A 14,148-nucleotide genomic window follows, 5' to 3' on the forward strand; every position below is an offset into this window, starting at 1 on the left:
GCTGGGTTTCTAGCTCAGGTAGCAGAACCTTTGCCCAGCAGCTTGTGGCGTATCGGTGCAACCTCTATTCAGGTATTACCATATGTTGCCAGAGTCCTGAGACTTAAGTAATTTGCAATAAAAATTTCATTAAACATCTGTAAGTGAATTTCAAGTGGTATCATAGTCTACAGTCCATGCTTTTCATGTAGTATATTTTTGTCTGATGGTCCTTGTTGATAATTTTAAATACTTAGGTTCCATTCACTTATTTCTAACCCATGTAGCTCACCATTGTGGTATTCAGTGCTCCATAAATATTTGAGGTTTAATTTGGTTATGAATCATATAAAGAAGATATGCTGTTCACTGTGATGTTGAGAGGCATATCCACCGGCCTGTGTCTTGCAGAGAAGATGAGGCTTAAGAGTCAGTATGCTCTAGAAGAAATAATATGCCCAAATTCAGGGTTAACAACACCTGTTCAGTGGACGAATATCTTTAGATTTTTAATCAGAACTAATGATGCTAAGAACTCATCTCTGTGCTTAGGCAATGACAGGATTAGCCATTGTCTTGAATTTTATTTGTATTTATTATAAATCGATTCATATTATTTATAATATTCCCAGATTAAATTTATAAATTTGTGAGCTTTATTAACATAAAGTGTCCTGAGCCCAGAGAAATAATCAAATTAGTAGTAGTAACATCTTTAACACCAAATATATGCTGCATAAAATCAGAAATGTTCTACTGAGTACTGTATTTGCCCAGTGCATAGACATTAGTTAAAATAGAGTAATTGCTCAGTTAATGTTTATTTGAGTGAATAAAATCACGAATGAGTTGTTTGGTATGAGATTTAATTATTAAATCATTTTAATGTTTTTCCATATCAAGATAATTGTTGTTAGTTATGTTTACTATTTAAATTTGATAAATTAAAGGAGATTTCAAAACATTCATGGAGAAATGTGGGTTGGAGGGACGTTATGGGGGGGAAGCCATTGTAATCAATATTCTGTACTTTGGAAATTTATATTCATTAAATAAAAGTTAAAAAAATTTAAAAAAAAGAAAAGAAATGGGAATTTCATCAGGTCATGGAAAAGGTAACAACTCTAAATATAGCTATTCCATTATAAAGAACACATAGAAACATTTGACTGAATATCAAGGTGTGAAGATTTCTTCTGTGTTAGCTGAAGAGTTTTCTGCTTTGGGTTTCTGTAAACTTCTGTAAGCTTCTTTTCTTCCTGGCACATATCCATTTGATTTTATTCCCAATGACCCACCCTCTGACTCTCTTTAGATAATTTGAAAATACTGACTGTGCAGATGCCAAGGGTGAAAAAGATCATTATCCTCTCTGAACTCCACATAGGAACTGTTTTCTCATTCTAGAGGAGTTTTTGTAATCTCGGAAATATTTTTATCTGTACTATAATGACTAAAAAAGACTAATAAAAATGTATTCTTTAACTATGTTTTAATGGTCTTTGATAAAATGTCAGATCATAACAGCTTTATAATGAAAACAGAAGCAAAATTATTGACTTAAATGAAATACACATATAAAAGTTAAATGATTTTTAGTAACAACAGTATAATGAAAACTATATGGAATCTATCACTGCAGTATAAATATTTTAGACTCAATGATTTTCTGAATAAAAATATAAAGAATTCTATATCACACTGTGCTGTTTAGTTGAATGGGTTACTTCTGTGCCAAGATCATAATCCCTTTACATATTTAGGGCAGCAAGGTAGAATCAAAGGTAGCTAGAATTCTGGGGTCTGTCTCCTCTCATTGTGAGCAAGCATGACATTTTTACCTGGTAGACCCTGGAAATCTTACCAATTTCTGCACATAAATGAAATAGGCTGAACAACTGCTAAAGAATTTTTCATGTATTCATTCATTTAGTTTTCCAGTGGACATTTATTAAATACCTCCTATTAACAATATACCAGTGTATTACCTATGTGCAGGGGAATATAAGTGAATTAAATTGTTCACTGACCTGGAGGAGGTCAAAGTTTATAGGGCAAGGTAGATAACTAAATAACTAAGTGCATATCATATGCTGTATGTGCTGACCCATGAGAGCACATAGGAGAGTGGGTGTGATTTGACTGGGAATGAGATACATGGTGAGAGTATATATCACAGAAGATCTTTAACTGAATGCTGCAGATTTTGTGAAGTTCACTGAGAAGACTACTATGTGCTGTAATATCATTTTCCTAGTGTTGCTGTGTATTCGTTCTGCGAGGAGGAGTGAGGTAGGGGCAAGAGGCAAGGAGTCATCACACAGACATCGGGAGTCAGGTGAAAGCAGGCCAGAGACAAGCGGCCCACAGACTCGTTTATTTCAGTTGGTACAGCAGCTTATATAGCCGAGGCAGCCAGTCTGGTCAAGGGGCGGTTTATGCCCTAACCAATCACTATCTGTGGCCAGGCAGGCTCCATTGCCAGGTGGTTTCCCAGGGAGTTTCCGAAACCATTCCTAAGTAACTGATGCTCGCTTGCCAGTGGCCATCTTGGCATGGCCTTTTCATTCCACCACATCCTAGCAAGTAATTTTCTATGACAATCTTTTTAATGGTTCTATACTACTTCACCATACGGATGTGACACAATTAATTTAATGAAAACCTAAATTTGGTCACTAGGATGGCTTTAGTTTTTAACAAAAGTAATCAACATCTATGCAAATATTCTCATTATTAAATTACTGTATGTATCCTTGATTCTATTCTTGCAATACAGTTCTAAATTCAAAATTACCATTTCAAAGGACCATTATGTTTTTGAAACCTAAATTTGTTGTCTTAAGTTACCCTTATTATTGTGTATATATTTGTGTTTAGACAAGCTTGATTGCAAGATATAAGCTTCTTTTTATTGTTGTTTGACCTTAGGTTACCCAACATTCATTATTGCTAGCTTCTTCCTTTTTAAAGGATGAGGATAATGATACTCATTTTAAAATTGCTACTTTAGGAAATAGAGCAGAGATAAATAACTACTAATTAAATATGCCATGTATTTTTGAAAATGGGGACAAGACAGTTACTAAATTCTGGCAAGATAACTTACATGTTCTAAATATTTTAAGTTGCTATCATCAAGTAACTTCTTACAGAAAATGTGTACTGCCTTAAGAACTGTGTGGGAGTGTTGCATTCTGGCCATCCTATGGCCCAAATTTCAAAAATCCTTCCTTGTTGTTCATGTAAATAATTTTGACATTGCTGGACTGTTTTTAGAAATTTTGCCTGAAAAATAGGATGTTGCAGTATTGGATGAAATGAGAGACACATGTAATAAAATTCTTACTCATCCACTTAATACCCATGTTACTTCATCTCTCAGAGCTTCACTGATGTCACCTAAAATAGAAGCACAACGATATGGAGTTTTTCTACTTTGAAGAATCAAATGAGCAATATTAATCAAAAATATGGATCAACAGATGTATAAATTGTTATTCTGATAAAACCTATTATTTTTATTGGTTTTCAAAAATCCACTTATTGAAAAAGAGGAGATATTTTGCAAAATTTTCTCTTACATTTGTCAGTGAATTATGGTTTCTGTAGTATGTACATGTGGGGCATTGACTGGATGGATCTGGATTTATTTTGGAACTTCTGTCAGCACTCCATAATTAACATTGCCCAGAAGAGAAATGCTATTTTGCCTCCTGCATCATCAACGCAACTGTCAGCAAATAAGGAAGGCATCATCTTTACTGTTATTGTTGCTAATGTATGAAGCAGAAAAGGACAGCTGGATTTTCACACACTGGGCTGTCAGAAGGACTGGTGTTTAGTGAAATCTGTTTTTAGCTTCTACCTACCTCTTTTTGCATAAAGGATATCTTTAAAGTGAAAAATATCATTTTATCCTGATATCTATCTCTAAACTCCTAATTTGGGACATTTACTCATCTCAAAGTTGTCTATTTCAATGTTGTTTTGCCTCCTTGATATAAAAATGCAAAATTAATGTTGATTGCTTATAGACAAGTTCACTTGTCTAGCTTTAGTACTCTTTCCCCTATGTTCTAAATTCCCAGGAATGTTTCAAATCTCTCTCTCTTTAGTTTTCAATTTTGTTTAAATTTATAATGGTGACGGGTAAATTAATATTTCAAATTGTAAAGCCACAGGAGCTAAATCTTGCTATAATAAAAGGGCAATGCTATAGCTCTGATACTTCCTACTTAAGAAGGCAAAGAAATACTAAGTTTTGTTAAATAAGAGTTTGGGAGATTTTTTGTTTGTTTGTTTTGCTTTTTGCTTTTCATTTTTTAATTGCATATAAGGTAGGATTGTGAAATGGTGCAACCATGATGGAAAACAGATTGACAGCTCATCACAATGTTAGACATAAGGGTTACCATATGATCCAGTTTCAGTGACAAGTGACAAGTGCTTGATCAGTCTTCAGGACCTAGAACTGTACTCCAGAAAGTAACTAGAAACGTTTAGTTTGATAGACCTAGGGGTACTTTTTTTTTTTCTTATCTGGGTCACTGTTATCCACATAACTCATTAGAGATTGAATGACCAACAGTGACTGAAGAGGTCCTTTGCACACTCCTCATTTGGAGGCAAATGTCCACAGCCATTTTTTCTCACTGAAACAGATTTCAAGCCTTTCCCTAGCTAAATGTGGCAGGTAGGTAATTCACAGACTTGTAGACCACAAGTTGTGACAGCCCAGGAAGGGGAAAGGGAAAACAGCTTAGTCGGAAAGCTTCGAGTGTCTTTTCACTAATGGAAGATTTAGTACATTTAAAGATATTATAATGAGATCAGATCAAATTTATAGCAGAATGAACAAATGAGAATAGCAAATGGAGGTCAAAATGTGCTTTCAGAGTCCTGTGTTGCACCAGTAAGATCTGCAGGAAAGAGACTTAATGCAAGCTGATGTGTGATTGTTCCAGTTTTAAGAGAGTGTAATTCAGTGTGTGTCTGGTTTCATTAAGCCTCTTGGGATAGCACTTGAGTAATTCAAAGAGAAGAGAAATGCGAAGGACAGTGAGTATGTGTGTGGAAGTGCATATTTATCCTGCACTTTATTGTTACAACATGCATGGATCTATTAACTCTCTGACACGCAACGTCTGTTATGATTTCATCTTGTATATCTCTGAGAACTAGCAACTTTGCTACACAAAGCAGTAATGGGATCACTACAAATGTGTAGCACTGAGCCTTTTGTTGTTTGTGGCAAACCCTCTGTGCTGTAGAGAAGATGCTGGGAGTAGACTTTTCTAGACAGTTATATGATCCATTGGTTATTGAGAGATGCCAAACTTAATTAAAATAGGTGTGGTATTAATGCGTTCTCTGTCAGTTTTCATCTTTCCTGTTTCATAGCTATTTATAATAGGGAGATGTTGGGCTAATCCTGCGCCTTGCGGCGCCAGCACACCGGGTTCTAGTCCCAGTCGGGGCGCCGGATTCTGTCCCGGTTGCCCCTCTTCCAGGCCAGCTCTCTGCTGTGGCCAGGGAGTGCAGTGGAGGATGGCCCAAGTGCTTGGGCCCTGCACCCCATGGGAGACCAGGAGAAGCACCTGGCTCCTGCCATTGGATCAGCGCGGTGCGCTGGCCGCAGCGCGCTGGCCGCGGTGGCCATTAGAGGGTGAACCAAAGGCAAAAGGAAGACCTTTCTTTCTGTCTCTCTCTCCCACTGTCCACTCTGTCAGTCAAAAAAAAAAAAAAAAAAAGGGAGATGTTTGTTGAGAAAAGCACCAAGTAGGGACTTAACATTCTTTTCCTTGCATGATTTTATACAAAATAAACAAATATTATCATACACCTTGATATGTTACCAAATCAATTCATGTAGTAATTAACACATAACTTGTAATAATTATTTTAGAATTATACAATTATAAAATATGGAAACTTAAATGCTTTAAGCTTTTCAGTAACCAAAACAGAGGGAAAAGAATTGAGAAAGGAAGTATGAAAATCAAATAATATTTATGAAGACTTTATTCTAGCAACAATGCAGAAACTTATAGGATGTTACACATAAAATCCTCCTGAAATAATTGGTGCTAGGTTTTTATTATCTCCTTTAAAGAAAGAAGGAAATTTAAAATTCCAGGTTCAATTACTATCAAAGATTTTTAATTTAGTACAATAGACTTTTAAAGCCTAAGGTTTTATGTTAGGTCACATAGTCTAAATATATTCAGGATACTGGGAAAATATTGAACTTTAATTTTCGTTGTGAAAAGTGACTCACCACTGTCTTGAAGCCTTGATTAATATGATAACACAGGGGTCATCCTTAAATTTCATTTCATCCACAAGTATTTCCAAAAAGGTTACAGCCAGCTGAGAAAGCATAATATTAATTAGAAAAAAAATTGTTGTGAAAGATAAACTGTACTTTCTTCAAATTTCCAGTATTGTTTCTGGTACAAGTATCAGTTATAAGCACTGATCTAATGCCCCTCCCACACACACACACCTTGCTCATACATTAAATTAAATTAAACACATAGAAACAAAAATTACTTGGACCCATGATAATTGGAGAGATTTTTTGATCTCTACAGCATCTACTAGGTGATAGAACAATCAAAGCACCATTGAGTCCTTACTCTGCATTGATATAATTTATAAGAATTTATAAATTATATTTAAAATTTTTAGAAAACTTTTATTTAATAAGTATAAATTTTAAAAGTAAACTTTTGGATTACAGTAGTTTTTCCCCCCATAACCACCCTCCTACCCACAAACCATCCCATCTCCTATTCCCTTTCCTATCCCATTCTTCATTAAGATTCATTTTTAATTATCTTTATATACAGAAGATCAACTTAGTATATACTAAGTAAAGATTTCAACAGATTACACCCACATAGACACACTTAGAACTTAGAAGGCCATCCCCAGTTCTTCTGAACACAGCTCTTTCTTGTCATTTCACTGCATATAAACGATAAACTGTGAGGCCCAGTTTCTTTTCCCCTGCATATGAATCTCTTTGTCTTTTGTTTCTACTCTGTCCTTGGCTGGCTTCCTGAGGGCAAAGGTTACAATCCCATCTCCCAGATCATAGTCTTCTTATTCACATTCAGATGCTAGACATCTCCACCAGCCCACTGCCCACAGGAACCATTGTGATCAAAGGACAGTGCTATATTCTCCCAGTGCTACCACAACAAAATACCACAGATTAGGTGGGTTTAACAACAGAATGTTGTTTGTTTATTTATTTCTTAAGAAAATATAAACATTGCATTCAATTATTTTGGGACCAATAACAACAGGAGGACAAGCATGGCATTAGGCTTATATTTGCTCTTTTTTTTTTTTTTTTTGTTTGTTTTGTTTTTTTTTTTTTTTGACAGGCAGAGTGGACAGTGAGAGAGAGAGACAGAAAGAAAGGTCTTCCTTTGCCGTTGGTTCACCCTCCAATGGCCGCCGCGGCCGGCGCGCTGCGGCCGGCGCACCGCGCTGATCCGGTGGCAGGAGCCAGGAGCCAGGTGCTTTTCCTGGTCTCCCATGGGGTGCAGGGCCCAAGCACCTGGGCCATCCTCCACTGCACTCCCTGGCCACAGCAGAGGGCTGGCCTGGAAGAGGGGCAACCGGGACAGAATCCGGCGCCCCGACCGGGACTAGAACCTGGTGTGCCGGCGCCGCTAGGCGGAGGATTAGCCTAGTGAGCCGCGGCGCCGGCCTTATATTTGCTCTTAAGTAAAATGGTCAATTGAGTTATAGCATATACAAAAGTCAGTAAGTCAAATGTGTGTGGTTAGATTGACAGAAATATATATAACATACATAACTATATATATTGGTATAACAATATATAGGCACAAATATATACATATGTATATAAAACAAGAAAAATACTAATTAAAAAAGAAATCAAGAAATGTGTTATTAGATGAATTTTCACCATAAAGCAAAGCATAAGCACCACTCAGTCAAAAGCTGGTACAGTACCCACACCACCCCCCTTACCAGTAATCCATCCCACTTATCACCATCCAAGTTAAACACTTCCCTGAATTCTAAAATCACAGATTATTTTGTCTGATTTTTTAAGCATTGTTTAACATTTTTCTTCTAGTTTCTTTTACTCATTTTTTTATTTAATAAATGTAAATTTACAAAGTGCAACTTTTGCATTGTTGTGGCTTTTTCCCCCATAACCTCCCTCCCACTCACAGCGATCCCATCTCCCACTCCCTCTCTCATCCCACTCTTCATCAAGATTCATTTTCAATTATCTTTATATACAGAAGATCAACTTAGTATATACTAAGCAAAGATTTCAACAGACTGCACCCACACAACTGCACAAGGTATAGAGTACTTTTCGACTAGTAGTTTTACTGTTAAATCTCACAGTAAAACACATTAAGGACAGAGATCCTACATGGGGAGCAGGTGTACAGTGACTCCCATTGTTGATTTAACAATTGACACTCCTATTTATGACGTCAGTAATCACCCGAGGCTCTTGCTATGAGCTTCCAAGGCTATGGAAGCCTCTTGAGTTCACCAGCTCTGAACTTATTTAGTCAAGGCCATAGCACAGTGGAGGTTCCTTCCTCCCTTCAGAGAAAGGTGCCTCCTTCTTTGATGGCCCGTTCTTTCTGCTGAGATCTTGTTCACCGAGATCTTTCATTCAGGTCATTTTTGCCAGAGTGTCTTGGCTTTCCATGCCTGAGAGACTCTCATGGGCCTTTTAGCCAGATCCGAATGCCCCAAGGGTTGATTCTGAGGCCGGAGTGCTGTTTAGGGCATTTGCTATTCTATGAGTCTGCTGTATATCCTGCTTCCCCCACAAGATCATTCTCTCCCTTTTAACTCTATCCTTCATTATTTGCAGACACTGGTCTTATTTGTGAAATCTCTTCGACACTTAACCTATCTTTTTGATCAATTATGTGCTTAAATGTATCACTTTAACAAGTGAGATGGTATTGGTACATGCCTCCTTGATAAGATTCAATTGGAATCCACTGGCACATTTCTAGCTCTACCATTGGAGGTATGTCCGAGTGAGCATGTGCTGACCTGTATATCTCCTCCTTCTTTTATTCCACTCTTATATTTAACAAAGATCACGTTTCTGTTAATTTTAAATGCCTAAGAATAATTGTGTATTAATTACAGAGTTTAACCAATGGTATTAAGTATAACAAAAAAACAATCACAACAAAAAATACTAAAAGTTTAAAATAGTAAGTTGTTCCTCAACAGTCAAGACAAGACTGGTCAAGTCCTTGTTTCTCATAGTGTCTATTTCACTTCAACGGGTTTCCTTTTAGGTGCTGGATTAGTTGTCATCGATCAGGGAGATATTTGTCCCTTTAGGACTGGCTTATTTCACTCAGCATGGTATTTTCCAGCTTCCTCCATTTTGTTGCAAATGACCAGATTTCACAGCTCTTTTTTTCCCAGTTTAATTCCCTTTGAGTAAATTCCAAGGAGTGGGATGGCTGGGTTATGTGGTAGGGCTATATTCAGGTTTCTGAGGACTCTCCAAACTGTCTTCCATAATGGCTTTACCAGTTTGCATTCCCACCAACAGTGGATTAGTGTCCCTTTTTCCCCACATCCTCACCACCATCTGTTGTTGGTAGATTTCTGTATGTAAGCCATTCTAACCGGGGTGAGGTGAAACCTCATTGTAGATTTGATTTGCATTTCCCTGATGGCTAGAGATCCTGAGCATTTTTTCATGTGTCTGTTGGCTATTTGGATTTCCTCTTTTGAAAAATGTCTGTTAAGGTACTTGGACTATCTTTTTATTGGGTTGTTTGTTTTTTTGCAGTGGAGTTTCTTGATCATTTTATAGATTCTAGTTGTTAATCCTTTACCAGTTGTGTAGTTTGCTAATAATGTCTCCCATTCTGTTGGTTGCCTCACTTTACTGACTGTTTCTTTTGCTGTAAAAAAAAAAAACTTTTCAATTTGAGGTAATCCCATTTGTTTATTTTATCTTTGATTACCCATGTCTCTGGGGTGTCTTCCAGGAATTCTTTGCCTGTTCCAATGTCTTGAAGGGTTTCCCCTATGCTCTCAATTAATTTCATGGTGTCATGGCGTATCTCTATTTCTTTGATCCATGTTGAATGGATTTTTGTATATGGTGTAAGGTAGGAGTCTTGCTTCGTACTTCAACATGTGGACATCCAGTTTTCCCAGTACCATTTGTTGAAGAAGCTGTCCTGTTCCAGGTGTTGGTTTTAGGTCCTTTGTCGAATATGAGTTGGTTATAGATGTTTGGATTGATTTCCGGTGTTTCTATTCTGTTCCATTGGTCTATCCATTTGTTTTTGTACCAGTACCAGGCTGTTTTGATTATAATTGCCCTGTACTATATCTTGAAGTCTGGAATTGTGATGCCTCCAGCTTTGTTTTTATTGTAAAGTATTGCTTTAGCTATTCGTGGTCTCCTGTTTCTCTGTATGAATTTCAACATCATTTTTTCTAGGTATATAAAGAATGACTTTGGTATTTTGATTGGTATTGCATTGAACTTGTAAATTGCTTTTGGGAGAATGGACATTTTGATGTTATTGATTCTTCCAATCCATGAGCATGGCAAATTTTTTCCATTTTTTGTGTCTTCTTCTATTTATTTCTATAATGTTTTGTAATTTTCATCATACAGGTCTTTGACATCCTTGGTTAAATTTATCCCAAGGTACTTGATTGTTTTTGTGGCTATTTGTGAATGGGATTGATCTTAGAAGTTCTTCCTCAGCCACGGCATTGTCTGTGCATACAAAAGCTGTTGATTTCTGAACATTGACTTTGTATCCTCCTACTTTACCAAACTCCTTTATGAATTCCAATAGTCTCTTATAGGAATTTATTGGGTCCTCTATATATAGGATCATGTCATCTGCACATAGGGATAGTTTAACTTCCTTCCTTCCCAATTTGTATCCCTTTATTTTCTTTTTCTTGACTGATGGCTCTGGCTAAAACTTCTAGGACTATATTGAATAGCAATGGTGAGAGTGGGCATCCCTGACTAGTGCCAGTTTTCAATGGAAATGCCTCCAGCTTTTCCCCATTCAATATGTTGCTGGCCATTGGTTTATCATAGATTGCCTTAATTGTGTTGAGGAATGTTCCTTCTAACCCCAATTTGCTTAGAGTTTTCATCATGAAAGGGTGTTGTATTTTGTCAAATGCTTTCTCTGCATCTATTGAGATAATCATATGATTTTTGTTTCTCAATTTGTTAATGTGATGTATCACCTTGATTGATTTTTGAATATTGAACTATCCCTGCATACCAGGGATAAATCCCACTTGATCCAGGTGAATGATCTTTCTGATGTGTGGTTGGATTTGGTTTGCCAGAATTTTGTTGAGCATTTTTGCATCTATGTTCATCAGGGAGATAGGTCTGTAGTTTTCTTTCTCTGCTGTGTCTTTTCCGGACTTAGGAATTAAGGTGATATTGGCTTTGTAGAAAGAATTTGGGAGGATTCCCTCCCTTCCAATTGTTTTGAATATCTTGAGAAGAACAGGGGTTAGTTGTTCTCAAAATATCTGGTAAAATTCGGTGGTGAAGCCATCCGGTCCTGGGCTCTTCTTTTTCGGTAGTGCGTTTATTACTGATTCAATTTCTTCCATGGTTATGGGTCTGTTTAGATTTTCTATATCTTCACGGCTCAGTTTAGGAAGGTTTTATGCGTCCAGGAATCTACCCATTTCTTCCAGGTTCCCCAATTTGTTAGCATACATCTCTTTGTAGTGGTTTCTAATGATTCTTTTTATTTCTGTTGTATCTCTTGTTACATTTCCATTACTATCTTTAATTTTAAAGATTTGGGTCTTCTCTCTCCTTTTTTTGGTTAGTTGGGCCAATGGTGTGTCTATTTTGTTTAATTTTTCAAAGAACCAGCTCTTGGTTTTGTTGATCTTTTGATAGTTTTGGAGAATAGAATTCAAGGATCAATGTCCCAGCAGTGTTGATTTCAGGTGAGGCCATTAGCTTGCAGTTGGCTTTCTTCTCTCTCACCAGCTTCTCACATGGTCTTTCCTCTGTTTGTCTGAAAAGAAAGAGAAAGAAAGTGGGAGTGAATGTTAGAGATGTGTGATGTTTCTTTCTCTTTCCACAAAGACATCAATCCTATGCAATTAGACCTCCCTTTGTCATCTTTTTTACCATAATTATATCTCAAAGGCCCTATCTTCAGGTACAATAACCCAGGCAGAGAAGACTTTAGCATATGGATTAGAAGAGAACACAAGTAAATCTGTAACATTTCAGCCCCTGCCTCCCCAGAATCCACGTCTTTCCTGTATGCAAAGTTGATTCTCCCCACGCCAACATCTTCAACATTCTTGTCCCATTCTCTATCAGTTCCAAGGTCAAAGTCCCATCTCAGTTGAGTATGGATGAGACTTGAGATATGAGTCATACGGAGGCAAAATTACTCTCCAGATGTAAATCTGTAAAATCAGGCAAATTGTGTGCTGCCAAAATGCAGTGGCATGACAGGCATAATGTAGACATCCACATTCCTTTAGAGAGAAATCGGGAAGGAGAAAGGGTGATGGGGCCCAAGCAAGAGCAAAATCTAGCAAGGAAAATTTCGTTTGATAGTTAAGATTTGAGAACAATGCTCTTCAATTTAAAGCTCTGTACTCCTCCACAACCCCAGATAGCTGTTCCAGTCCCTCAGCTCTCCATGCTGGCCCTTCCCCTTCAGCTCTGCAATGAGAGGGCCATCCCAATCCCATGACCCTGGCAGTATCCTGGCCCCTGATTCACTGATCAGCAGCATTGTGGCCCACTGCAACAAAAGAAGTGGCCCAAACCTCTGAAAAGGACGGCAGAAACAGGCTTGTCTCATTAGCCTGATGTGGAAGTAGCAGCTGCAATGACCTTGAAGTTGACTTTGGGGTCATTTTTGTTTTTCCTTTTCTAGAAGGACTATGCATATTCACAGCCACATAACTCTATTGCCTCATCCTTAGAATCCCAGAAGTCTAAAGCCTTCCTTCATTCTGTCCATTTGTTTCTGTCCCATTTAGTTCCAGCTGGCAGTGTTTCTGCTGCCATCTCTATTCCAGGCTTCTGTTAAAATGGCCAATTAAACCCTGTTATAATTTCTTTGTGGAGCAATTTATGGATTGTCCAACTACACGCTTTGTGTTCAGTGTACAGCACACTTTCTTATTCTTTTCAATATGGGTAGGCAAAGAACTTCCAAATCTAAATTCTTGTTCCTTTTTGATGTGCATTTTTTTCAATTTATCTCTCTTATCCCATGTTTTATTACATAAGTAGTAAGGAAAAACAAGGTAACACCTTCAACACTTTGCATGAAATCTCTTCAACTAAATATTAAATTTAATGGCTGGCATTGCAGCACAGCAGGTTAAGACACTGCTTTCAATGCCAACATCCCATATCAGAGTGCCAGTTCCAATCCTGGCTACTCTGCTTCCAATCCAACTTCATACTAATGTCTTGGGGAAATCAGTGGAAGATCTTCCAAGTACTTGAGGCCCTTGCCACTCATGTAGGAGACCTAGATGGAGTTTCTGGCTCCTGGCTTCAGTCTGACTCAGCCCTGGTCATTGCAGCCATTTGGGGAATGAAGCAGTGGGTTGAAGATCTCTGTCCTTCCCTCTCCTTCTCTGAATATCCTCTCTGTCTGTCACTCTGCCTTTTAAATAATAAAATAAAATATTTAAAATAAATACGTATCCAGTTTCATCACTTGCAAGTTATGCATTCCATAAAATACTAGAATTCAATCCATCCCATTTCTTCATCACTTTATAGCAAGGATTGCCTTTCTCCTCATTTCTAATAGCTTATTCCTCATTCCTGTCTGTGACTTCACCAGAGGCACCTTTAATGTTCATATTTCTAAAAACAATCTGTTCAGGATGATGTGCATCTTTTCTAAAATGATCGACGCTTTCACTATATCTCTCATCTTTAGTTTGTGAGCACTCACCAGAATTACCTTTAATGTTCATAGTTCTACTATCAGTCCCTTCAAGGTAATCAAGGCTTTTTCTCGAATGCACTTCAAATTTTCCATCACTCAGTTTCAAAGACACCCCTACATTTTTAAGTATGTGCTACAGTGGCACCCCGCTTCTTTGCACTAAAATCTCTATGAGAAT

The 14,148-nt window shown here is 37.5% G+C and overlaps 1 long non-coding RNA gene across 2 annotated transcripts in view; it reads left to right on the forward strand.

Annotated features, from left to right (window-relative positions):
• LOC149128323 (uncharacterized) overlaps positions 1 to 14,148 on the forward strand; it is a 690,681-nt gene that overhangs the window by 277,266 nt on the left and 399,267 nt on the right. The window lies entirely within an intron of this gene.

The sequence above is a fragment of the Oryctolagus cuniculus genome, chromosome 1, assembly GCF_051225735.1.
Source record: "Oryctolagus cuniculus isolate XC-2025 breed Fujian yellow rabbit chromosome 1, ASM5122573v1, whole genome shotgun sequence".
NCBI classification, from domain to species: Eukaryota; Metazoa; Chordata; class Mammalia; order Lagomorpha; family Leporidae; genus Oryctolagus; species Oryctolagus cuniculus.